At 33.9% G+C, this 27,914-nt stretch overlaps 1 pseudogene; it reads left to right on the forward strand.

Moving 5' to 3' along the window:
• The first annotated feature begins 19,096 nt into the window (after window positions 1–19,096).
• LOC129516587 (myosin regulatory light polypeptide 9-like) lies at window positions 19,097–19,642 on the forward strand (annotated as a pseudogene).
• Window positions 19,643–27,914: the final 8,272 nt, after the last annotated feature.

The raw sequence follows: 27,914 nt of genomic DNA on the forward strand, positions 1-27,914 counted from the left end.
TACTCCTCATTATCCAGTTACTCTTTAGATACTTTTGAATTTAGCCTTGAGCCAAACTGAACTGTAGGTTCATTCCTGTAAGACACCTGGCCTGTGTGCGAGTTATTTTCCTCCTTGGCTTCCATTGCTTCCCTTTCAGTCCTCAGAATTGTTAAATAAACCACAGTTACTGACTCTTTTAAAAAGTCTTCTCTTGCATGGCTGCACATTCATACCACTCAGAGACACTTAGGGGTGTAAAAAGAATGGTGATTATAAGTGGGGAAGAAATTAGGGTAAGTGATTTGTAGCTGGAGAATAAAGAACTTCAGCCAGTCAAACTTCAAGAACTCCTGAGCAAGTCTGTCATTGAAATGCTTTTAAAATGGTGTTTGCTGTTAACATCTTGTGTTCTTATTTCATATTCACTTTAGGAACTACTTTTAAAGAGAATTTTATCCTTTATTTACTTTTTCTTTAGGCCTTAGTCCAATAAACTGGAGCAGGATTTATGTCAAATTATTTCATATCTTGTCCTAATTTATGTTAGAGAATGACAACAATGTTAGAAAAAGCAAGTTCTGTGGTACCTGGTACGTCTCATTAATCAAAGTAGAAGCTCTGCAACTCCCTGACATTTGACTTTTTCAGTACTCTGTGAAGTGCTCTGTGATATGCAAAGTGGGGTAAGGTGAAGACTGTTAATTAAAAGAACTTGCAAAGCAAAATATAGGTTATTCATCTCAATTGAGAGAGAAGGTCAAAAGGAATTTTTAAACCATTGGATACAATAGGTGCTTAACAATTGTTTATTATATCAAGATATCCTAGTGAATACTTGATATTGTCAGCCCAGCACACCTTTCCCAAGATCTTTCTCTTTCCCAACCCATGGTGAATGTGAGGGATGACCTTATATTTCATCATTCAAAATGACATTTTTGAGAATATAAGGGATCCTGTTCATGATCCCATGATGAAATAGGCATAGGCATGCATTATTTCAGGCAAAACTGAATGTATGATTTGCCTGGAAATATGAGGTCCATTGTAGTCCTCTAAGTTTGGTTTCTTTCCTTTTTTTTTTTTTAAGATTTTATTTATTTATTTGTAAGAGATAGAGAGAGTGTAACCACAAGTAGATGGAGGGGCAGAGGGAGAAACAGACTCCCTGCTGAGCAGAGAGCCTGATACAGGGCTCAGGCCAGGGACCCTGCAATCATGACCTGAGCTGAAGACAGATGCTTAACCAAATGGACCACCCAGGTGTCCCTAAGTTTTAGTTTCTTGACACATGTTAGATCAAGAAGTTCCTCAACCAGTCTGGGACAGAGAGAGCTAGAAGGGAATTGCACTCTGATGGATAGAGATAATATCCAACTATGCCAGTTTGAAATGCTAATAGAAAGGGAATGAAAATGAAACCTTTAGAGGGAAGAGCAAACAAACAAAAAACAGACCATAACAGAGACAAGCAAATTGAGAAAAGACTGCTTCCTATGTTCTTCAAGTCCAAGTGAATACCAGCTCTTTCCATGGTTGTGTTTTCTAAACCCTCATTTGATCCTTGTTTTCTTTTTCTATAATAGTTTGTGATTACTGTCATGTGTAACCAGAATGATCTAAATAAAAATATGATTAAACGATTTCTGTAACAGAAAGTATATTTTCTTTTAAATAATCACATAGTAGTACTGAATATAAGAATTATAATTCCCTATTATAATATACCATACTGATGGGAAAACTAAAACTTGAGGATAGTAGTTGATCTAACACTATATCATGACTTATTAATAAGTATCAAGCATTTATACACTTTCTTTTGGTCTCATTATGCATGAGCTCTCACTTTCACTTTTTTAAATAATAAAAATAATACTCCAGGGGTTGCAAAATAGTTTGAAAATATGATCTTGGTTAGAGAAATGTAGAGCCATTTCATACCCAGTGCCTAATTTAGCCCAAGAATTAAAAACCTGTCATGAATTAAAAAAAAAAAGAAATATAGAAAAAAATGAGAAAAAGAAGAGAAGGAAAGAGAAGAGAAGAGAAGGAAGAGAGGAGAAGAGAAGAGAAAGAAAGAAGAGAAGAGGAGAAGAGAAGAGAGAGAAAGAAGAGAAGAGAAGAGAAGAAGAGAAGAGAAGAGAAGAGAAAGAGAGAAGAGAAGAGAAGAGAAGAGAAGAGAAGAGAAGAGAAGAGAAGAGAAGAGAAGAGAAAAAAAGAAAAAAGAAAAATTGTGTCATGAATTCTTGATTCTTCCCAGGGAATGTAAGGTCAATAAATAGTCCACTGCTTGTGGTATGAAGTTTGTAATTGCTCAAGAAATTTTTCACATGTAGTTATTTATTGAATCAAAACCTAATTAAATTTTGTACACTTTGAAAGTTAATGTTGGGAGAATATTTCCTACTGATCATGGTTTTCATATATGACACGGAGATGTTAAATTGGGAACACTAAGCACAAAAAGTAAACTATGTCTTGAAAACCAAAAAGGGAGGTTGACAAAATCAATAATATTTGAAACTAGATATAAGTGCCTAGGAAAATAGCATCTGTGGGGATTAAAGCAGGAGGATTAAGGAAAACATATCCCCTGCAGTTTGTATGCTTTGTGGCTCCTCTTAATAAAACTATGAAGTCAATATAGAGATTAATAGACTTAAGGGGTTAGAGGGACTTCCAGCAAATTTCAAAGTCATTTTTTAAAACAACTCAATTTCCTTGATATTCTTGTAAAAGGAAAAAATAGGACAGTATTATATCAGATTTTTGATGAGAAAGACAGCATCATCAAAGTAAATAAAAACATACCTCACCTTCTTTAATTTTAAGCAAGTGCTTATACATGAATAATAGACTTACAGATTGCATTTCTAAAAGTGTTTGATGGTAGAAAATGTAATTTTTATCCATACAACTAAAATTGTTACTAGTTATAATGTTTGAAATTGAACCATTGATTCATTCTTATGAGCAAGAGTTAATATTAAAATGGAGAAATAATCACGACAAAGACCATGTCTTATTTATATATTTATTTTCAGTCTCCACCAGAACCTGGAAAATAGATCATGCTTAATAAATATTCAGGAATGAATAAGGTTATAAGTTCTATGTCAGTTTTAAAGTTCTTAATGCTATTTATGCATGTGACTTAAGATCAATATATATTTAATATTAATTTTAAATGTAATACCAGAAGAATGTAATGAGTGAAGCAGTGGTTTTCAATTTAACTGTGCATTAAAATTACTTAGGCAAATTTTATAATATTGACAAGGGCCCACTTTGAGAGATTGTGATTCAGTCATCTTTGATGGAGCAAGGATATCATTTAATTTTTTAAAGCTTTTTTGGGTGTTTTTACTTTCTATCAACCAATTAAGAATTCAATTTTTCAAAAGAAAAGGATCTCTGTTCATTTTTCCAAAAGTGTCCTTTACCTACTATATGGTTTTCAGAAGTCAATTAAGCTTTCCAAATTTCATTCTGCAATCATAACACAGAATAATAATGTATTAAATACAAAAAGTTCTTAAAATGCTGTTGCTGCTGTTACTTTTGCCACTATTATTTCCAATTTTATTATAAGAATATATATTCAGAGGAACCTGGGTGGCTCAATCAAGGCTAAGCTTCTGACTCTTGATTTTAGGTCAGATAATGATCTCAGGGCTGTGAAATGGAGCCCTGTGTGAGGCTCTGTGCTCAGTGGGGAGTCTGCTTGAATCTGCTCTCCTTCTGCCCCTCCCCCTTCTTTCTCTCTTTCAAATAAATGAAAATAAATCCTTAAAAAAAGATATATATTTTCCTTATTTACATAGCTGCTTCCTGATTATCCTTCATATTTCAATGCAAAGTTCCTTTAGAGAGAAGCTTCTCTAACAATCATTTTCAAGGCAGAACTCACTCTCCATTTCAGGTGAATCATTGCTTATCACTCTTTATTTAATTTATTAAAACTTTTACCCATCCTGTTTAGTTGCTTTTTCTCCATCCCTCTCTCTTTCAAACTATATAAACACCAGTAAAACAGAAACTGAGTCTCTATTATTGACCCAAAATCTACAATCTCTAGTAGAGTCCCTGGCACATTATAAGTGCTGAGTAAATATTTATTGAACACTGGCTTAGCAAGGTTACATGCACAGATCCCATAGGTTGACCTGAGAGATAAGAAGTTTTAATATTAATATGTTGTAGATATGTTTAATTTTTTGATTGCTAATTTTCATAGTTGTTGATAGAGCAGTTGAACGAACAATTAGTGCTATTTTGTATAGGTGGGAATTTGTTAGTGCCAAAGAGGTAAGGAAGAAACAAAGAGAAATTGCACTTCAATAAATTGGGCATAATGCCTCCTTAAGATTTGATTTTAATTTGACTCTACCATCCCAATACAGGTTGGATTGGTCAACCAATGTAAAGAAAAAGACTAGATTCACATCCTTCCTCTATATTTATTTTGAATTTCCTTTTTCTGTTAAGTGATAAGATTATATTAGGTTTCTTTTGGAAGCCATATCACATACTGATTGGAATTTCCAGAGCATTTTGAAGACAAGAGTTATCATGATAAATGTGAGATCTGCAGAAGAAACTGCCATGATAGAGTAACATCTTGCCTGGGAAATGATGATTTGCTGGTGAATTGTGCCATATATCAACAAATACTTGCAAAATTTTATCTCAATAGATAAAATATCATGAAGAATGGAGCAGATGAATTTGCTTAATAGTGCACTCCATCTGAATCATTTTATTGGAATTTTTCACCCAAATATGTAAGAATACAGTTTTTATTTTTGACTAGAAAATTATGCAGTAAGGACAGTTATATGATTTTGATATTTATGTATTGCTTTAGAAAGTAAAAATGTCTTGGGATCCCTGGGTGGTTCAGCAGTTTAACGCCTGCCTTTGGCCCAGGGAGCAATCTTGGAGTCCCAGGACTGAGTCCTGTGTCGGGCTCCCGGCATGGAGCCTGCTTCTCCCTTCTCCTGTGTCTCTGCCTCTCTCTTTCTGTCTCTCTCTCTCTCTCTCTCTGTATCTATCATAAATAAATAAATAAATAAATAAATAAATAAATAAATAAATCTTTTAAAAAAAGAAAGTAAAAATGTCTTTAATGACAACAAATGATAATCATGTAATTTTTGATCACAGAATATTTGAAACAAGCTCAAAGAGCAACAATTTTTAAAAATAATTTAAGTATAACATTGAGTAAAAGTGAGTTTCATAAAAAAGAACTTCTTTCTCAATATAGAGAGGATAAATAATTTAGAGATGAGGATTGGGACAATAGTTAATTCCTCAAATCTCAAAGATGACAACCAAACAATATGCTTAAGAAAAGATGCTTCTATTGTTTATTTATATGTACAAAGAAAGGGTATGATGAGGTAAAATAAGGTACTTATTCATGGTACGTATTATGCATTATATTTTCCCATTACAAGAACAGAAATTGCATTTTATCATTCAGTGATTCATTCTTGACGACGCATTGGGAAAAGAAATATGCTCTCCAAGCATCAAATCTCATAACTGATTTAAAATAATCACATTTTAGTTGTTAAAATATAATTCTGATATTTGTGACTTAAAATTTTGTAACAAATCTACCTGACCTCTCCCACTTTTTTTTGTATTTCTATTACAGTAATTCTTGATAATTCCAAGTAACATGGTATGGCCAAATGTGAATCAAATAAATTACTGAGAAAACTAAAAAGGGGTGGTGGGGATAGAGAACAGAAAAGTGAAGGAACCACAGTCCCTGAAAAGTGCAAAAAACAGACTGTCACACTAGAGCCCACACAGGAAGAGGAATATCCATAGCAATTGGCTTCGAAAGTAGGAGGGCCCAAATTTTATGAGTTTTTGCAACCAGCAGTAATTAAAGCCTAGAATTGTAAAGGTCAGAGTGCTTGGCTCTGGGAGACCTCAATGGGTATTGGGGCTGCTCTTGAAGAAAAGGCAGGGCAAACAGCTCTGGGACTTACAGTATGGGAAGAGTGACCTGAAGAATGCCTGAGGCACACAGAGAAAATTTAGTTGCTCATCTAGGACCAAGTACCAGAAAGGAAACATTCATGGAGAGATCCCTCTCGGACAAAAGGAACTGGCAGGTGCCACTTCCCTCCCTCACCCCTCAGCATGAACACAGAGCCACTTGCAGAACTGCACAGCACCAAGACTCCCTGCCTAACTAGCCTACAAAAGGGCCTCCTGCCTCCCACCCCTGCACTTTGGTGGAACTGTCGTAGGTGCTTTCCTGTCATGGGTGCCTGAGTCCCAGTGCAGCAGGCCCACTCCTTCCCCAAGAGGATGGGTCTAAATCCCAGCCCACACTGCCACACTTTATTTCCCTACCCATGAATTTGAGTTTCCTGAGATTACAGTTCCAGTGCAGTGGCAACAGGTCTTATTTGATAAGCAGATGAGAGCACACCTAGTTAAAATACACTACATTCAGCCAAGGACCAAACACTCACTGCCCTTAACAAGCAAAGAGAGCCTCTGCAGAGGATGGCCTAAAGGTACAGTGGCCAGGACACAACAGAAGAGTACGCACAACACATACTGGAGATACTCACAGAAGCTCCAGGCCCTGGGGAGCAGGGGACACTAAACCCAGGGCACTACAAGGCCTCTTCTTCAAAAGCCATTACCCTCAAAACCAGGAAACACAGCTGACTTTCCAAAGAAAAAGGGACAGAAATCTAAGCAAAACTCATAAAATTAACATGCCTGATGGAGAATTTAAAGCAATGATCATAATGATACTCACTGGATTTGAGAAAAGTGTGGAGAGCATCAGTGAGACTCCTAACATGAAGATAAGAAATATCATAGCTGAGATAAAGGATTTAATAAATGAAATGAGAAACATGTTGATGGACTGAACATCAGGCTAGAATAAGCAGAGGAATGATTTAATGACCTAGAAGACAGAGCAATGGAAAGTAATCAAGCTGAACAAAAGAGAGGAAAGAGAATTATGCAAAATAAGAATAGACTTAGGGAACTCAATGATTCCATAAAATATAATAACATTTGTATTCTAGGAGTGATAGAAGAAGAGAGTGAAAAGGGGCAAAGAATTTATCTGAAGAAATAATAGCCAAAAATGTCCCTAATCAGGGGAAGGAGACAGATATTCAGACACAGGAGGCACACGGAACCCTAAACAAAATCAACAGAAGCAGATCCATACCAGACATATTATAATTAAAAATGGCAAAATATAGATAAAGAAAAATAAGCTGCAAGACAAAAAGAAGACAGTTACATAAGACTATCAGTGGATTTTGAGCAGAAACTTTCCAAATCAAAAAGGTGTGGCATGATATATTTGAAGTGCTGACTGGGAAAATACCTGCAGCCAGGGATATTCTATAAATCAAGCTATCATTCAGAATAGAAGGAGAGATAGTTTCCCAGAAAAACAAAAACTAAAGGAATTCATGACCACTAAGCCATCCTGCAAGAAATATTAAGGTGGACTCTTTGAGTGCAAAGGAGAGACCAAAAATGACAAAGACAAAAAAGGATCAGAGAAAATCTCCAGAAACAACAACAAAACACATAATAAAATGATATAAATACATATCTATCAATAATTATTATTTTTTAAAGATTTTATCTATTCATGAGAGACACACAGAGAGAGGCAGAGACACAGGCAGAGAGGCTGGCCCCATGCAGGGAGCCCAATGCAGGACTCGATCCTGGGACTCCAGGATCATGTTCTGGGCTGAAGGCAGGGGCCAAACTGCTGAGCCACCCAGGGATCCCCTCAATAATTATTTTGAATATAAATGGACTAAACACTCCAATCAAAAGAGATAGAATGACAGAATGGATAAAAAAGCAAGACCTCATCTATGTGCTGGTGGCAGGAAACTCATTTTAGACTTACAGACATGAAGATTGAAAGTGAGGGGTTAGAGAAACATTTATCATGCAAATGGATGTCAAAAGAAAGAGAAGCAATACTTATGTCAGACAAAATAGACTTTAAAACAAAGACTGTTATATGAGATAATAGTATATAATAACAAAGGAGACATTCCAACAAGAAGATATAGCAATTATAAATATCTATTCACCCAACATGGGAGCACCCACATACATAAATTAGTTAATAACAAAGATGAAGGAAGTAATTAATAAAAGCACAATAATAGTAGAGGACTTCAACACCCCACTTACATCAATGTGCAAATCATCTAAATAGAAAATCACCAAGGAATAGTGGCTTTGAAAGACTCACTGTACCAAAGGAACTTAACAGATACATTCAGAGCATCCATCCTGAAACAGCAGAATACGCATTCTTTTCAAGTGCACATGAAACATTCTTCAGAAAAGTTCACATATTAGATTACAAAACAGACCTCAGAAAATACAAAGATTAAAATCATACCATGCATTTTTTCTGAGCACAATGCTATGAAACTATATATAAGTCAACCACAAGAAAAAATTTGGACAGACCACAAATACATGGAAGTTAACCAACATGCTACTAAACAATGAAAGGGTAAACCAGGAAACCAAAGAAGAAATTTAAAAAATTCATGGAAACAAATGAAATTGAATACACAATGGTCCAAGACCTTTGGAACAAAGCAAAAGTGGTTCTAAGGGGAAAGTTCATAGCAATATTGGCCTACCTCAAGAAGCAAGAAAAATCTCAAATAAGCAAGATTACTTCCACCTAAGGCACCAGAAAAAGAACAAACAAAACCTAAAGCCAACAGAAGGAAGAAAATAATAAAGATTAGGGCAGAAATAAATGATATAGAAACTAAAAAAAAAAAAAAAAAGAAAAAGAAAAAACAGACAAATGAAACCAAGATTTGATTCTGTGAAAAACTTAATGAAATTGATAAAGCTTTTTCAGGACTTACCAAAAATAAAGGACTCAAATAAATAAAATCACAAATGAGATAGGATAAATAATCACCAACACCACAGATATACAAACAATTATAAAAGAATATTATGAAAAACTATATGTCAACAAATTGAACAACCTGAGGGACATGGATAAATTCCTACAAACATGTAAACTATCAAAACTGAAATGGGAAGGCATAGAAAACTTGAACAGACCAATAAACAGCAATGAAATTCAATAGGTAATCAAAAAACTCCCAACAAACAAAAGTCTAGGGCCAGATGTCTTCACAGGTAAATCCTACCACACATTTAAAGAGTTAATACCTATTCTCAAACTATTCAAAACAGAAGGAGAAAGAAAAAGAAAATGAAGGAAAACTTCAAATTAATTCTATTGAGGCCAGCTTTATCCTGGTACCAAAAGCAGATGAAAACACTACGCAAAAGAAAGAAAGGTTAGGCCAATATCCTTGATGAACATGGATGCAAAAATTCTGAATAAAATACTAGCAAATCCAATCCAAACAATACATTAAAAAAAATCATTCACCACGATCAACCCCATTTACAATTGCACCAAAAATAGTAGATATTTAGGAATAAATCTAACCAAAGAAATGAAAGAAATGTACTCTAAAAACTACAAAACACTGATGAAAGAAAATGAAGATGAAAAACAAGCGAAGACATTCTATGCTCATGGGTTAAGAGAACAAACACTACTAAAATGTCTATACTACCCAAAACAATCTACAGATTTAATGCAATCCCTATCAACTACCAACAGCATTGGGGTACCTGGGTGGCTCAGTCGGTTAAGTGTCTGACTTTTGATTTCAGCTCAGGTCATGATCTCAAGTTCTAAGGATCAAGCAGGCTTAATGCCAGGCAGGGATTCTGCTTTTCTCCCTCTCCCTCCATCTCTCCCCCTTATGCACTCTGTCTCTCTCTGTCTCTCTCTGTCTCTCTCTCTCTCTCTAAAATAAATAAATAAATCTTAAAAAAAATACAAGCAGCATTTTTCACAGAACTAGAACAAAGAATCCTAAATTTTGTATGGATCCACAAAAGATCCCACATAGCCAAAGCCATCTTGAAGAAGAAAAGCAAAGCTGGGGGTATAATTTCCAACTCCAAGTTACATTATGAAGCTGTAGTAATTAAAATATACAATACTGGCACAAAAACAGACACCTAGAAAATCCAGAAATCAATCCACAATTTTATGGTCAATTAATCTTCCACAAAACATGAAAGAATATGGAATGCCTGGGTGGTTCAGTGGTTAAGTATTTGCTTTTGGCTCAGGGAGTGATCCTGGAAACCCAGGATCAAGTCCCACATCAGGCTCCCTGCATGGAGCCAGTTTCTCCCTCTGCCTATGTCTCTGCCTCTCTATCTCTCTGTGTCTCTCATGAATAAATAAATAAAATCTTTTTTTAAAAAATGAAAGAATATCCAATAGGAAAAATACAGTTTCTTCAATAAATGGTGTTGGGAAATTTGGGCAGCCAAGTACCAAAGGATGAAACTAAACCACTTTCTTACACCATACAAAAAAATAAATTTGAAATGGATGAAAGACCTAAATATGAGATCTGAGACCAAAAAAATCCTAGAGGAGACCACAGACAGTAACTTTTTTTTTACACCAGCCAAAGCAACTTCTTTCTAGATCAGTTTCTTGAGGCAAAGGAAAGAAAAGCAAAAATAAACTATTGGAGGAAAAATAAACTATTAGATTTCATCAAGATGAAAGTTTCTGCAGAATCAAGGAAACAATCAACAAAACTAAAAGATAACCTGTGGAATGGGAAACAATACTGCCAATGACACCCCAATAAAGGGTTAGTATCCAAAATATATTTAAAAACTTATAAAACTCAATATCCAAAAAGCAAATAATCCATTTAAAAATGTGCAGAAGATATGAACAGATATTTCTCCAAAGACGACAAACAGATGGCCAACAGACACATGGAAAAATGCTCAACATCACTTATTATCAGGGAAATGCAAATCAAAACTATAAGATATTACCTCACACATGTCAGAATGGCTAAAATCAATGACACAAGAAATAACAAGTGTTGGCGAGGATGTGGTAAAAAAAAAAAAAAAAGGAACCCTCTTGCACTGTTGGTGACAATGCAAACTGGTGCAGTTACCAGTTAACAGTATGGAGTTTCCTCAAAATGTTGAAAATAGAATTACCATATGATCCAGAAATTATACTACAAGGTATTTATCCAGTGAATACAAAAAAATACTAATTCAAATTGATTTATACACCCTGGTGTTTATAGCAGCACTATTTATAACAGCTAAATGATGGAAAGAGTCCAAATGTCGATTGGCTGATAAATGTATAAAGAATAGGTATTATGTATATACACAATAGAATATTATTCAGCCATAAAAATAATGAAATCATCACACTTGCAACAACATGGATGAAGCTAGAGAGTATTATGCTAAGTAAAATAAGTCATTCAGAGAAAGACAAATACAATACCATATCACTCGTATGTGGAATTTAAGAAACAAAACAAATGAGCAAAGGGAAAAAAAAAAAAGACAAACCAAGAGACAGATTTTTACCTACAGAGACCAAGCTGATTGTTACTAGAGGGGAGATAAGTGAGTGGATGGGAGAAATATGTGATAGGGATTAAGGAGTGCACTTGTCCTTAAGCAGTGGGTGATTAAAATAAAACTTAAACAAAAAGATTATTATTTTTGGTGAGAGAAAGTCACCAAGATTATTTGAGCAATTACTTTTTGCAACTGAAAAAAAAGTTTTTCTCATATAAAAATATAGAGATTTTGAAAGATAAAAGTTTAAGCAACAAAATCAAACTTAACACTTAATCTCACTAATGGAAGATGGCTTGTGATGATATTTGCCTGAATTTATACTTGCTTATAAATATTAGCTTAATGTTGCAGTGTAAATATTCTCCATGACATTAAATAGTATTTAAAAATGATTTTAATGGGTAGTCAGTTTTTCATTTTATAAATGTATTTATTTACTTAGCCTTTTTTTAATTTATTTTTCAGCTTTTCACTTTTATAAATAATACTGTGATGAAAATCCTTGCATAAATCCTGTTAATAGTCCTCATTTCAGAGAGAGGAGTTATGTATATGCTAGTTCCCTTATTGAGGCATGAATTCATTTCTAGAAAATGTGTTACCCAAGAAGAATTAACTTATTTACATAATCAACATCTTTTTGAGGAAAAGTGGATCTTTGCTTTCTTTCAAAAAGTAAAATTTTGAGTAAGAAAATAAAAATTATACTTAATTCTGCCACTCTGGGATAACTAATACTAGTAATTTGATGTCTTTCCATATACAAATATCTTTTTTACTCAATGTCAAAAATTGAACATTAAAATAGAATTAAGTACACTCTAGAAATAGCATTTAATATATTCCATACCATTATTTATTTAGCAGGACAGCAAATTTTATGACATCTGCTCCGAGTAACTAGGAAGTCTAAAAACAGTTCTGTCTATAAGTACGCGGATACAATAATTGCTCCAATCCCTCACTCCCTTCTCTTTGTTCCTACTATATTTTTCATCTTAATTTTCATTCATTGGGTTATCTTTCTCACTACACTATGAAATTTTTGAGCAGAGTTATTGCAGTTTATTTATTTAAATGGTGCCCAATAAGTAAAAGTGTCTTGAATTTTGAAAAATAAAAACAAAAGCAAACAAAAATTTTTGTCTTCACTCATATGTGACTCTGGTATTTAACTGATATAATTGTTTGCCAAAATTTGCTGTATAAAATGTTGAGATTAATTTTCTATTGGATTAGCACAATGAAAATATGTTATAGCTAAGTAACAAAATAGCATTTAAGCCTGAAATCATTTACATTAACCTAGAAACCCAGCATATTTTTAATTTTAAAAATCCTTTGAAGACATGAGCTTCTTTCATGAAGACTTTATACAAATAAAAATAAAAATTGAAAATTAAATCATATTGTTAAAGGCTATATTAAGGCCAGTAAAAATAAAGGCTTTTATTTATTTTTTTTTTGCTTTTATTTTTTAAAAGTAAAACAATCATATTTCAATCATGTCTTTAAAATTATTGTTGATAAAATGGACCAATGTAATTCCTGCTCTGTCCAATTACACACATTCATTTGATGTTATAGAGCTTTGAGATAATCTTGCATGGGTGAGTGTACTAATGTTTAAGTCTGGAAATATGTTGGAGGAACACAAATTCATTTTGGCTCATGAAGAAACATATTGCCATAATATGTATTTTTTGACACCCTTCCTCTCTTAATTTATTAATTTTATTTCTTGTTACTCTCCCTATATCTTTGTAGTGACTTTTCCACCACCCCAACCAATCATCCAATAAAGCTGTATAAATACACTTTAAATATAGATAGTTGTATGTGAAAATTATGAAGTTGTATATTATTTGCATAGGATTAGCTCTTGGTATACACGAAAAAAGAATTTCTATAACTGAAACTAATTTCCATTGAAATTCCCTTTCTGATTTGAACAGAAACTTAAGGTCATGTTGTTCAGGTTTTTTTTTTGGTCAATCTTGATTTCACTCCCCTCTTTCTGGGTCTTAGGAGTTCCAGATGCCTCTATAGTGCATGTTGTCAATGTAACAAAGACTGGGACATAGGGCAAGATGTCCTTGGATTCTTCTTAAGTTGGACAAATTTCTGGGTGATTTAAGTAATATAATTCATTCTTATTGTGTCTATGCTTTTTTCTTCTCATCTCCCTAATTTTTCAGGGCTTCTTGTTTGTCCTCTGTATTCTGATGCATTGTATTCAGTTATATAGCTTCAAAAAATATTTCCCTAGACTTTCAGAAACTGTAAATAAGAAATCAAAATTTTAAGTAGATTTTTTAAATGTCTTATTTTATTTATTATGACCATGGAAAATTTTCCAGGCATTTATCTTTATCTAATAATGGAAAAATTTTAAAATATCCAGGGTGAATTTAAAGACATTAAAGATTAGAAAACCTACATGCTGCTATGCCGTGTTCAAAAGACAATTTGGACAGATAATCTCAGCTTTATAGTTTCCCAGACTTGACTGTTTTAAATGAAATAAAGAATAGGGGAAGAATCATATCTAAAGAAGATCAGGATAGGACTGACAGTTGCTCATTGTGAGCATGTTCATGATCATAGTATCTTTTAAAATAAATGGAAAGAAAATATGTTGACATGACCTGACATCATGTTCACAGAACACATTAAAGAAAGCAGTGTTGAAACAAGTCTGTGGTACTTATAGAGAAGACAGGTATTAGGGAGTAGTATTTTTAACATGATCCTTTTCACATCAAATGGAAACTTCAAATCATACTCAGTTGTGCTCCACACTCTGATATTCAAAAGTGTACCTTCTCCTGGGAAAACTAATCAACATCAAACCCAGAAAGTTGTATTAAGTCTATACTTTCTGTTGAATATGTAGCTATAGTTCGGGAAGTTTGACTTCTTGCTCAACAATCTCAAGATTCACTAACAGAATTACTAGAACTATGGTACTCACAACTCTGCTCAGGGCTAAGTTCAATTCTGTTTGGTGAAATAGAGAGGGACCCTAACTCTCATAAGAACCATGACAACCGTAATGCCACGCTTAGGTCTCCATAATGTGAGAAATGATAATGAGAGCCCTACCACAAAACAATAATAGTTTAGAAGAATCAAGCTAGGTAGGAATGCTTGGGTGGGTCAGTGGTTGAGCATCTGCCTTTGGCTCAGGGCAAGATCCTGGAATCCCAGGATTGAGACCCACATCGGGCTTCCTGTCTGGAGCCTGTTTCTCCTTCTGCTTATCTCTCTGCCTCTCTCTGTGTATGTCTCATGAATAAATAAATAAAACCTTTTTAAAAAAATCAAGCTAGGTCTTTCAAGAGTTTCCTCATTGTATGTATTAATAACTGTCTTATTAAGTAGGAGTCATAATTATAGAGTAGGTTGGAGCTCTTTCATGATGGCTTTCTGGCCTCCACAGATTGTAACCCAATTTGTATTCTCACACTTGTGATATAATATATGGCTCACCAATAGCTCATCAAACTTCCTGTCTTTAAGAAAATGGGGGACACCTGGGTGGTTGAGCATCTGTGTTTGTTTCAGGGCATGATCCTTGGGTCCTGGGATGGAGTCCCACAGCAAGCACTGCAGGGAGCCTGCTTCTCCCTTGGCCTATGTCTCTGCCTCTCTCTCTGTGTCTGTCATAAAAATAAATAAAATCTTATAAAAACAAAAAAAGAAAATGGTGCAATGTTACTATCACATATCTTATTGTTGACCTTACTATGAGACCAAAGGGAGAAGGGAGGAATTTTCATTGCTGCAAAACTAAGATGTATAATCCTAGTACTTATTAACACTGCTTCCCAGGTCACAGCAAATTGTCAACTAAATGATAAGGTTCTGGTCTTTGGCATGTCAGTAACTGAAATATCATAATATTAATGTTACTTTAATGTTTAAATAACATTAAAATAAGTATAATCAATCCCCCCAAAAAACTAAATTCCAAATCATGTACAAATTGATTTATAACCTATTCCCTCCCCCCAAATACCTATAAAAAATTCTCTAAAAAAATAATCAAACCTAAATAATAGTTAGGTACATGCCTTAACAAGACTTGCTATTTCTGAATTAAAATAGGCATAGCAATAGATTTGTTAAAAGAATGAGGTAGGGGAAGGCTACTTCTCAAAAAATGGGTCTGAGCAATTAACGTGCTTCTGACAAATGACAATAAACTCTTCTGCACTTATATTATTGAGCTAGTCAAAATGATCTTCACACAGAGGTACACATTTCTGGCCATGATGTTATCAGGAAGTAGAATAAAAAAGCCCCTTCCATTTTATGATAAATGCAAATGTGAGCTCTCCATGTACTTCCTCAAACGGTAGCATGTTTTATTTCAAAAAAGTGGCTTTTTAAAAGCCACCACCTTATTTATGGTGTTTTGTTGTTATTGTTTTGTTTTTAGGTAAACCGGATTTCTTCCCTCTCTTGCGCATAATGAAATAATCAATTTAGGACCATAACAGTCCTAGACTGAGCTAAACGGACAATGGCTTTTTAGCTCACTCTAAAAATTATGGGGATGGAAAAACAATAGGATGACTTGCTTAAAAATTTAATCCTTGTCTCAAATGAAAAAATTTTAGATGGTTGGGTAGAAGATTTGTATTACACAAAACTCTCCCTTAAGAACAGGACACTTTATGGATCTCTCCATTCATTACATTCCTCCATGTGGAAAATAGGATCCCACAACCTCTTAATTCAGGTTGTAGCTTCAAAGAAAAATTTCTCCCTCCAAAAGGTGGAAATTATGGCTTCAGGGCTAGTCATTGTCATTTCAAGGGATGAAACACAGGAGCTGGATACAAATTATATGAGGGTAAAATCATGAAGATAGTCTAAGGAAACAGGAATAGTGACAGCTTTTTATTAGTATAACTATCTGTGTTTTATAATAATGTCCTTGAGACTCATTGGGAATCAACATATTTTGGACTCTCACTCTATTCAGACACCACCATAAAATCCATGTTCATTTTCAGTGCTTTAGTGAAGAAACACAATGGATCAGTGGCCCTGGAGCCAAAACAAACTTGGAAAGAGATGAAGATCAAACAAATGGTACAAATGGTACAAATATGAATGTAGAAAGCAGAGCTTGAATGCTTTTGAGTTATGAAAACTGTCTAGTAACTATCAACAAAAATCACACTTGAGAAGATAAGTTGCTCTTTCCTGGGAGCTGGAGATGCAGTCGAGTCTTGTTAGACTGCTTCCCAGAACCACTGCCAGTAGCATGACCTTCATGAAGTTCAAAACATTTTCTATACGTTGATAGGAAAAGAGACAATTCCAAGTGAATCCAGCCTTCAGGTGGATATCCGCACTTGTACTAACATTGCTTGAAAAATTGTCGAACCTACCAGCAATTAAATGGGACCTGGGATGTCTTGAGAGTTTGGTATATTGCTCACTCTCTCTAGATTACAGTCGTTTAAGCACTAAGACCTAAATCACATAGATAGAGGAAGGGAGATGTTTTTTGAAAGCTTGTTATTATTTACAGTGGACAGATAATTTGAAATTTTCCTCTAAATATAAAGTGACAATTAGCAGTCCAACTTTAGTCTCATGAAACCAGCTCAATGTAAACTGTCTTTCTTGAGCTTACTAAGAGCTGTTCACTACTATATGAGGGAGCTCATGGTTCATGACCTGATCCATACATTCATTTTGATACTACCTGGCTCACTTACTTTTTTCAATTAACAAGAGCCATGAGTTAAAAAAAAAAAAATCAAAGCATATTTCTCAGCTGGGAGAAGAGAAAGAAAAAAACATCACACGTGGTGGATGCAGATATAATGTGAATCTTAACAGGTAAAAACATTTCTATTTAAATTTTCTTTCAAAATTGATGTATTAATACTCTCTAACCAAATGCTACAGTTATGTTGAACTCTCATTCCTGGAAGAGAAAAAACAGGCTAGAAAAAAAAATACAAAAAATGTGCAAAAAAAAAAAAGGATCATTGGGACTGAATATTCTATTAGGAGGCAGAGGTAGCTGGTGCCCCAGTGCTCACAAGGCACAGACAGAAGTAAGCCTGTGCTCGGAGGTACATTATGGCAGACTTAAAATATAAGCCATCTGTCCAAAAACCAAATGTTGAGAAATTTGAAGTATTTTACTTCTGGTTCTCACAAAAATGAAACTTTTTTTTTCCTAATGAAAAAGTAGTAAATATTCAATATAGTAAAGTTGAAAGAATGAATGTATAACTGAAGAAACCAAGGGAAACCTACAGATGAGAAGTAAAATGTCGTAAATCTATAAACAAATGTGGGAACAGCACTAAGAGTGGAATCACTGGATTTTGTTTTGGTGAGGGTCTTGGGTGTTTATGATTATGAGGAAATCAGAAATAATACTATGTCCTGTAAGTACTATGCTGTTTGAAGACAAAACTGAGACTTTCTTCAGAGACTATAAAAGAACGAAGTAATTTCTGGCTACAAGTACAGTGATATGAAAACCAGGTTGTTTATAAAGGTGAAAGGGATTGAGAAATACAGACTTCCACTTATGGGTTGAAGAAGTCATGGGAATAAAAGGCACAGTGTAGGGAATATAGTCAATGATGTTGTAACAGCATTGTATGGTGACAGATGGTAGCTACACTTGAATTGAACATAGCAATCTATAAGAAGTTGAATCACACCTGAAGCTAATGTAACATTGTATGGCAACTATACTCAAATAAAACAATTACTTTTTTTTTTTTTTTAAAGAGCAGGTTTGCTTGTGCTTGGGCTTTGGGGAAAGACTAAATCTCTCCCCCAGTATAATGTTATCTTGAGTATCTGCTTTGCATCTGTTTACTGTTTGAAACTGCATATTCTGCAGGGTGTGTAACTTGAAAAAGTAGCATAGAAAATACTAACATGTCTCCAAGGAGAAAATACAAAATACTATGAAGAGACTGTCTGACAACTCAGGCAGCATGGGCTGAATATAGACCTAAGGAATATCTCACACTGAAAATTAGCTCAGAAAAAAAAAAAAAAACACTAAAATTCACGAGGAAACAATTAACCATGAGTGACAATCAGCAAATATTTTGAGTGGAATGAGTTACACTTTAATGACTTGAGATAATAGAAAATAGAAATTTTCTTGAAAAAGTAAGATACACAAGTTTACAATAATGAAAGATGTAAATAAATATATCAAATGGAAAGATCAAAGTTTATGAAAAAATTGTCAAATTTGAAATAATAAAGAAATGGAACTTCTGGATGTAAAAAAATAAGTTAAAAAATTAATGGATAAGGTAAATATTGAATAAACAGTTAACAAAGAATCCATAAACTGAGAGATAATTTGGAAATATGTCAAAAAGGTACAGCTGAGAAACATGCAGAGTTGCAAAATATGAATGCAAGATTAAGAGATATTCAAAATATGTCTAAAATAATTTCAGCTAGAAAGAATAAAGAAAAAATAAAGAAAAAAATCAGAATTATAATGACTGGACTTGGTGGCTTCAGCCAGGGCAGCGAGGGCGTCACCGAAACGCTCCAATTCTTGTGGCTGTGCAGGGATTGAACCGCCACCATGTCAAGCCAAAGGGCAAAGACCAAGACCACCAAGAAGCACCCTCAGCGCACAACATCCAATGTATTTGCCATGTTTGACCAGTCACAGATTCAGGAGTTCAAAGAGGCCTTCAACATGATTGATCAGAACAGAGATGGTTTCATTGACTAGGAAGATTTGCATGATATGCTTGCCTCCCTAGGGAAAGATCCAACCGATGAGTATCTGGATGCCATGAAGAATGAGGCTCCTGGGCCCATAAATTTTACCATGTTTCTCACGATGTTTGGTGAAAAGTTAAACGGCACAGATCTGGAAGATGTCATCAGAAATGCTTTTGCTTGCTTTGATGAAGAAGCAACTGGCACCATCAGGAAGATTACCTGAGAGAGCTGCTGACAACCATGGGAGACCGGTTTACAGATGAGGAGGTGGATGAGCTGTACAAGGAAGCACCTATCGACAAGACAAGAAGGGGAATTTCAATTACATTGAGTTCATGCGCATCCTTAAACACGGAGCAAAAGACAAAGATGACTGAAAAGACCTTCAAATTCCAGCCAAACGTTCCTTATTGCCACTTTGGGTATTTCTGAGACTTTCTCAGAGTCTGTTGCACGCCCTTAGCTTTGCAGCTTTTGCCTTTCTTGTATTTATTCTCAGCCATTTGGGGCACATGCATCTCTATAATCAGACTGGAAATGGGACTTTTTATGTTTTTCAGAATAGAAAATAGGGCAATTTAACTTACCAGCTCCCCTCCCCAAAATAACTGCAGTCTACACAGAGTCAGTATATTTTTTCAGAGAAAGTTATTCACTCAATTTTTTCTGAACCATAAATAAACTTTATGATTAAAAAAAAGAATTATAATGGCTGAGGCTTATAAAAACATAATGGCTCAAAAAGCATAAAATAACACCAAGAGATGATAAAGTAAATCCAAATGAAGTTATATCATGATGAAAATGCACCTCTCCCCCTCAAAAAAAAAAATAGAACACAGAGAAAAATCTTTAAGTTAGTCAGGGAAAAAATAGATTATTTATCAAGAAAGAACTTTCTTTTTTGGCAATAGCATTAATAAAGGCCAGAGGATATTACCTTCTAAGTGCTATGTGAAAATAACTTATAATGAGTAATGGCTGACCCAGATAAGTATCAATTCAAGACTAAGGCATATGGAAGGGAATGTTTGATATAAAAGATTTCATTTACATTTGTAGAGTTATAAAATAACTAATGAATTACATAATTCATTAGTTTAAATTGAACCCAGTGGGAAAGATGAATCAGGGAAAAACTAAACAAATATTAAAATATTTTGGTACTCTAAACCAATGTTGAATCAAAGTACAACTCCATAACAATAGGATGTAAGATGAATGGAATGATTAGAATAAGGCAATCCATTTTAAAATTTGGATTAATTAGACAACTCTCCTCTAAAATAAAAACAGAAAGAAACAAAATTGATCAGTAACATTAAATAAGCTGAACAATGTTTTAAATAAACTTCCAAGAGATCATCAGAGAGACGAATTCTGACAAGTGTGCGGGAAGAAAAAAATAATACTTGAAATAAGTTCACAAAAGGTAAAAGAGCTTCAGCTACCAACAAAAATGCACTCATATTTTAAAAGTAATATATTAGCTTAAAAGTCTAACAATGTATTAAAATCTAAATCATGCACATGTAGGGCTTGTTCCAAGAATAGATTAGGGCTTGTTCCAAGAATAGATAACTGAGGTTTATCTTAGCATAAATTAACATTAAATTTGGTAAAGAAGTAGTATACCATATTAACAAATTAAAGAGGGGGGAAAAAAAACACTGGAGACCATAATAAATATTTATTGCACAATTACTTTGAGCTGTTCCCAATCAGTAGGTAAGAACAGTGATTAAAACAAAATATGTATTCTTAATGATTTCTTTCTTTTTTTTATTGGAGTTCAATTTGCCAACATATAGCATAACACCCAGTGCTCATCCCATCAAGTGTCCCCCTCAGTGCCCGTCACCCAGTCACCCCCCCTCCCCTGCCCACCTCCCTTTCCACCACGCCTAGTTCGTTTCCCAGAGTTAGGAGTTTCTCATGTTCTGTCTCCCTTTCTGATTTTTCCCACTCATTTTTTCTCCTTTCCCCTTTATTCCCTTTCACTATTTTTTATATTCCCCAAATGATTTCTTTCTACTGGAGAAGAGAGTAAGTCAAGTGAATGAATAAAATTCAACATTATGTAGGTAAGAGAAATATAAAATCAAAGAATGGTGAAATGAAATGTATATGTGTAGAAGTGAATGAAGAAAAAACAAAAGACCCACATGCAAAATCATTGTGGAAAGGACAGAAAGAAGTTTTACTTTAAAAAGCACAGAAGAGGGATGCTGGGGTGGCTCAGCAGTTGAGCATTTGCCTTCGGCTCAGGGTGTGATTCTGGGATCCTGGATGGAGTCCCACATCAGGCTCCCTGTGTGCAGCCTGCTTCTCCCTCTGCCTGTATCTCTGCCTCTCCCTCTGTCTCTGCCTCTCCCTCTGTGTCTCTCATGAATAAATAAATAAAGTCTTAAAAAAATAAAAGCACTGGGATCCCTGGGTAGTTCAACAGTTTAGCGCCTGCCTTTTGCCCAGGGTATGATCTCAGAGTCCCAGGATCAAGTCCCACATCGGGCTTCCTGTGTGGAGCCTGCTTCTCCCTCTGCCTGTCTCTGCTTCTCTCTCTGTGTGTGTGTCTCTCATGAATAAATAAACAAAATCTTAAAAAAAAAAGCACAGATTGAAATATTTAGAAAAATTTGTAAAAAGTCAGGAAATTTCAGTATTGTAATGATGTAAACTCTCCCTAAATTGGTCTATAAATCAATACAAAAGTGTAATGTTAGCTGCAGGTTCTGGTATATGACCTTTGTCAGATTTGATAATTTCTTTTCTATTCCTAGTTTGCTATTAGCTTTTTTCAGGAATCAATATTGCATTCTTTACCCCCTAATCAGATAATATGATTTACACATATTTTCTCTAGTGTCTGAAGAGTTTTTGTATCATTTTAGTTATTACTAATTAGTCATTATTAATTAGTATTATTTTATTTATTTATTTATTTATTTTTATGTATTTTTCACATATTTTTGTAATGGGTTTTGGTACTTCTGTTTTAAAGAATCTGTTTTATCTAAGCTGTACAATTGTTAGAAATAATGTTGCTCATAATGATCCCTTTATTCTTTAATATTTTTAGATTCTCTAGGGATGATTTTTCTATCATTCCTGATAAATTGTGTATACTGGTTTCTTTGCTTTTGCTGATCTTTTTGTCAATTTTATTGGTCTTCTCAAAGATTCAGGTTCTGGTTTTATTCATTCTGTTTTTTTTTTTTTTCAAATTCTCTGATTTCCTCTAAGATCTAATTACTATGCATGTATATATTTTCTTCTGATTACTAGGCACATATATATTTTGTTCTTCAGTTACCAGTCTTAAGTTGGAAGTTGAAGTCATTGATTTAGATATGTCCTTACATTTTATATAGACATGTAGAGATATAGATATCCTACTACTTAATGTTTTAGCACCATCCCTTACAGTCTAATATGTTATCTTTTTATTTTCATTTGGTTCAAATTCTTTCTAATTTCCCTTTCAACCTCTTCTTAACCCATCCATTATTTAGAAGTAGATTATTTAATTTCCATGTTTTGGGGGATTTTTCAGAGGGTTTCCTCTTATTGGTTTCTAATTTAATTTCACTGAGGTCAGACATCATTTATATGAATACAATCCTTTTAAATTTATCAAGAGTTCATTTATGGTCCAGGATGTGGTCTATCCATAAAACTGTTTCAAATGTCCTTGAAAATAATATGCATTTTGCTCATAGTGGGTGAAGTGTTATATAAGTATTATTATGTTGGTGATTAATAATTTTCAAGTCTATCATATTTTTTTTTGATTTTTCTATTTGTTCTATTCATTATTGAGAGAAGAGTGTTGAAATTTCCAATACAATTTAGGATTTCTTCTCCTTAAAATTCTATCAGTTTTTGCATCATGTATGTAGGTGCATATTGTTGAGATTATGTTCTGAATTGACACTTCTGTTTTTAAAAAATAGTAGTATTTTTTAAGATTAAACTTTTTTGTTAAAGATTGTATTTATTCATTTTTGGGGGGAGGGAGAGAGAAGGAGGGAGAGGAGCAGAGGGAGAGATGGACAAGCAGACACAGGCCTCAATCCCAAAAGCCAGAGATCATGTTCTGAGCAGAAATCAAGAGTTGGATGCCTAACCAACTGAGCCACCCAGGCACCCCAAGAAATGGTAATTTTCTATCTCTACCAAGATTCTTTGCTTTTGAAGCTATTTTGCCTGACATGCTATATTTTGAGTAGTATTAATATGGTATATCTTATAATGTCATTTTACTTCGGAACTATGTCATTGTATTTAACATGTATTTCTTGTAGGCAAGTATAATTAGATCATTTTTTCTTCTTTCTGAAAATCTCTGTGTTTAATTAGGATGTTTTAGTCATCTGTAGTTAATATGATTATTGATATAGTTTTTAATCCTTTACCTTAATTTTGTTATTTTATAATTCTATTCTTTCTTTTGTTGATTTATTAGTGTAACTCTGTTAGATGGTGGATGTTCTAGGGTTTAGTGGGTACATAGCCTTCAAATTCAAGAGCCTAGAGGACTCTCCTTAGTTTTCTCATACCTTAGCCATGGCCTAGAAACTCTTTCCTGGCAGTGTGCTGGCATCATTTAAGAGCTCATCTTATTTGTTTCCTGTTTTTCAGGAATAATTTTTTGTTGTTACCCAATGCCCAAAATCTAAACAAAACAACACAAAACTATTTTATTTATTTTGTCCATGTTTTTCTTTGAATCAGACAAAGACGACATGTGGTCCTTCTGAATCTTGGCCAGAAGCAGAAGTCTTTTAACATTTATTGAATGCTTACATCAATCCTTCTAAGTTAGGAACCTTTATTATTTTAATTTATCTACTAAATCAAGATGGAATAACAAGCATTTTGCTTGAAGCATTTATTGCTTTTAATATTGCAAAAACAATTCTCTAGATAATACATATACAAACATATGGCTAGTATGAAAGTTGAAGAAAATTTAGCTCTTGATGAATACTGTCTTGACTTCAAACATAGGCTTAACTAATTTGAATCAATGGTGACAAATCAGCTTCCACTGAAATCACATCATTACCAACAGCCTCTTGTGGACAGAAGTGGAGACTAAGGTTGAAAATAAAATTATATTTTCATTCCTATCCTCTTTTCTCTATTGATAGGTATAATTAGGGCCATTCACCATTTGTTTTTTGCTCCACTGAGAAAAAGAGGCCACTAAGGGCCTCCTACTGTAACTCATAGAAACCAAAATTAAAATGGTTTTATTTCTATGGGTTCTTGCATTTAACAGTTTAAATAATTTTTAATCCTCTGCCCAAACTTTTAGCACTTATTTATCTAGTTTTTACTTATGATGCTACCATACTGTGTATGGTGTATGACTGAAAGTGGACCTATATGTATATTTGATTTGCAGGAAATTTAATTAATTTCCTCATGTTTATGAACTTGCCCTGTTTTAGAAGCATGACTCTGTCTTTGTCCAGCATCACAAACTGTACTTACTTTTCCTTCAGTTTCAATAAGATTCTTTGTCAAATCAATCCTCTTTGCCAGTGATCATGAAAATATCCTTTCCATTATTTTATGGAATCTCATTGCATCTGTCTTACGATGTATTTTCTATATCTTTTGGGACTTCCTCTCTGTTGATTTTCCATTGTTTTTGTTCTCTGTGATTCTTCACATCTGAACAAGCAGCTCAAGTTTCTCCAATTTTATAAAAGCACTATATGACCATTCTTTTACATCTACCATAATATCTTTATATGTTTCTTTCTTTATTCTTTCATTTTTTTTTGAAAGAGAGGGTGACAGCAAGCAGAGGGAAAGGAGCATAGGGAGAGGAAGAGAGAATCTTAAGCAGGCTCCACAGAGCCCAATGAGGGTCTCAATCCCACAACTCTAAGATTGTGATCCAAGCCAAAACCAAGAGTCCAATGCTCAACAACTGTGTCACCCTGAAAACCTTTCTATGCTCTTATCTTACAAATACAAATGTTTAGTTTTGATGTTCACACTTTGGTAATCCAAACTCAAATATCTATCTGCCTGTTGGGTAACTCATTTGCATGCCTGCAGTGACATCATACTTAATAATTTTTAAAAACACAATTGTTAAAGTTTTACCCAAATTTGATTTGGTTTCATTTTATTTGTTTCCTTATCTCTACTAATGGGATCAAAAACAACTGAGTGACCAAAACTAGAAACCTGGGCATTTTCTGAGCTATTTTATTGTTTTACAACTTCACATCTACAAGTAATTAATTTCTACAAGTAATTAATAGCAATATGAAGTCAATATTCATACTCAAATTTTTCTCAAGAGAATGTTGACTAGCAAGATGGAAGTCAATCTTTTGTAATCTAACATGGGAGCGGCATTCCCTCAACATTGCCATATTCTATTGATTAGGAGCAAACCATACAAGAAGAGGAGATTATATAAGAGATGATCGGGGCCAACTCTTGACTATCTGTAAAACATTCCATAAATAATAAGGATTTTAAGACAAATATTGTATTGAAGGATCAATGTCATTTTATTAAGGCTGGTTCTGAAAGTGCATTTTGGACCCTGGCCAAGGCAGCCTTCCTACTCCACAACCAGAAAAAATGAACCTATTCACTCATTTATACATCTACCTCTTTGGGGTTGGGTCAGACCCAGTGGGCTTAGAGACAAAAGGGCTGGGGGCGGGGGGGAATGAGCCTCTTGATGCCATATGGTTTTGAGCAATATCAGCATGAGAATGACCTATCAAAGAACCCAGTGATTTTATTCTTATTTCCATAAGGAGGAGAAATTTAACAATAAAGAAAAGTAAGACTCCCTCATTAGCTGAAAGAAATTTCTTGTTAGAAGAAATTCACAAAAAGTAAGAGAATGTTTTTTTCCTTGACATCTAAAAATCCACACATGACCACCATATTATCATACAGGCACTATTATTGTTTTATGGGATAGGTAAATTAATCTGTGGAATCAGTAGCTCTCTACTGAGATCTCATCCTTTCTTGATACTCTAAAACATGGAAAATAATAATTCCAGCCTTGGAAAATCAATGGGTTCAGTTCTATAATTTTCTCTGACAAATCATCAGGTCATATCAATGCCCAATTTTATATTTGTTAATATTAAACAGAAGTACAATGCAGAATGACCTTCTTCATGCATCAGATGTGGACACTTTACTGTCAAAAGCAATTTTATTATTAAATTGTGGACTCAGTTGCTTTTGACTTTAAAGGCTAATATTTGAAGTGAAAAATTTGCTAACCAGGAATGTCTCAGAGGTCTTTGCACTGCACCAGACATCTGCTGCCCCTTCATTTACTTTTATTTCTCTGTTGTTATATCTTCAAATAAATCCATATTGATGCAGGAACTCTAGCTTCCGTATATGTCAGTGAAAATTTCATTACTTTCAACCACTCAACTTTGTAACAATCTTAAGATCACATCTCACTTCAGATCCAATTATTTTAAAGAAAGATAGTGATCTGTTATCTAGCTCTCTCACCAACAAAATACAAAGGAATTGATTGAATCATGGAGGTGAGATTCAGGTTAGATATAAGAAAGAGCTTCCTTATAGATAAGGTGATACCCAATGGGATAGCATTTTAAATTTTCAAATTATGTACCTTGAAATAGATCAGAAATAATATCATATATTGCATTTGAGAAAACATGGAATCTTACTAAGTATCCTGTAGTTAAGTTTAATATTTTAATTGTTTTATAATCTCTATATAGCGAACTATTAACTAATATATCTGTTTGGCAGTTACTTTTTTTCACAATTTTTCTCTCCCTAACTGTCACACTTTGCTATCTCTCATTACTTTCAGATATTTCTTCTTAAAGTCAACAGCTTCTCTTTGCATAGTGAGAAACTACATTGTATTTTAATGCAGTTTTATTGCTGATTGTTTATTTCCAGCAAGATGTCAGATTCTCAATTTTAAAATGAATATGTTTAGGCAGTTATGTGCCAGATAAACAGTCTGATTCCAGATGGCTTAAACAAACTCAGTAGACATTTTTAAGTCAGATTGCTCTGTGCATCCCACATGGAAAATCTGTTTCTTAATTTTGTGTTTAAATATCAAATATTACAAAGATCCACAAATTAACAACTTAAATGTACATAATTATAGACAAGAATATACAAATATTTTAAGCAGTACATTTTTTAAATTTTATTTTTAATTAACTTTAAGCACTACTAGTTAGGAGTCAAATATAATCCTGAAAAAACTGTCCAGAAACCATTTGTAGAGTGTAAGTGTGTATGTTATTTCTACACAGAAACAACTATTTATATATGTATTTCTATGTTTGCCTATTTCTATATTAAAATAGACTGATGCATTCATTTTAAGAACTAATTAGTCTCTAAGAAGTCAAGACCAAAACTACTTGAAGAGATTTGGTAAATTTCTGTTTGAGCAGTCTAATGATAAATTTGCTTAATGGCACAACTGCCTAAATTTTTATTTTCAAGCACTGTTTTAGGTACTGAAAATATAGAATAAATCAGAAAAATTTAATAACTAAAGAGCTTGTATTCTAACAAGGTAGAAAATATAATCAGTAAGTTAGAAGAATTTTTGGATTGTGATAAATATTATGAAGGAAAGTTAGAATGATATAATGGAAAATTCTGTT

Source organism: Nyctereutes procyonoides, unplaced genomic scaffold (genome assembly GCF_905146905.1).
Source record: "Nyctereutes procyonoides isolate TBG_1078 unplaced genomic scaffold, NYPRO_anot_genome, whole genome shotgun sequence".
NCBI lineage: Eukaryota > Metazoa > Chordata > Mammalia > Carnivora > Canidae > Nyctereutes > Nyctereutes procyonoides.